We start from the raw sequence: 901 nt of genomic DNA on the forward strand, positions 1-901 counted from the left end.
GGATCAAAGCTACTGGGAGCTGCTTTTAAATAGTACAAAACTCTAAGCAACTCTCCTGTCTGTGGAAGGACTGGCCTGCCCGATTAGAGCCAAAGCTACTTTCATTCCCTCTGGCTGTAAAACTGGTGCTGCCTTCTGTTTCCTGAGTGCGGGTCCCAGGTGCGGTCGCCCTGAGCTGAGCCGAGCCCCAGCTCCATGGCCGGGCCGGGCCGGGCCCCCTCGGTTTCCACAGGGCAGAGCAGAACGGGCAGGTGAGCGAGGCGTGGGGCCAGGGCAGAGCTTCTCATCCCCTCAAGCTCCAGCGGAGCAGAGAGCCGTAGGGAGAAGACACTGGTCAAGCGCTATTCAAACTCAGGCTGAATGTGGAGCTGCCTGCAACAGCGCGTGGTGGGAAAAGAGTTGTTAGAGCAAGGCCACCTCCTGCACAGCAGCGCCAGCAGGCAGGCTTCATGCTGAGGCAGGGCAATGTGGGCTGCAGGAATGGGGCCTGATCCTGGCTGTGGTGCCCTGGGTGTCCTTGGGGCAGTCACCTCAGCCCTCCCTATCTCACTTTCCCCACCTGTATGTAGTGGCACACCGCTCCCATGCACACTTGCCTTGTGGGTGCAGTAAGGTGTTTCTTGGCTGGCATTTGCGCAGGACTTTGGGCAAGCAGAAGGGTCTCTGAGTGGTCAGCAGCCTCCCTTGTGATGTCCCTAAGAGCGCGCCAGGACCCTGAGTGGTGAAGCAAGGCTAGGTCTTTGTGTGTGCAAGGGCTCCTCAGTGGGTGTAGTGCCGGGCAGGGTGGCTGTGGGTGGGAGCTGGGAGCAAGAAGGGGCCTTGGCTCTGCATTTGGACATCACACTGTCAAGCTGCAATGGGACAGGCAGGAAGAGGGGTGAGAAACAACAGCACACAGCAT

Source organism: Alligator sinensis, unplaced genomic scaffold, assembly GCF_000455745.1.
Source record: "Alligator sinensis unplaced genomic scaffold, ASM45574v1 scaffold1275_1, whole genome shotgun sequence".
NCBI classification, from domain to species: Eukaryota; Metazoa; Chordata; order Crocodylia; family Alligatoridae; genus Alligator; species Alligator sinensis.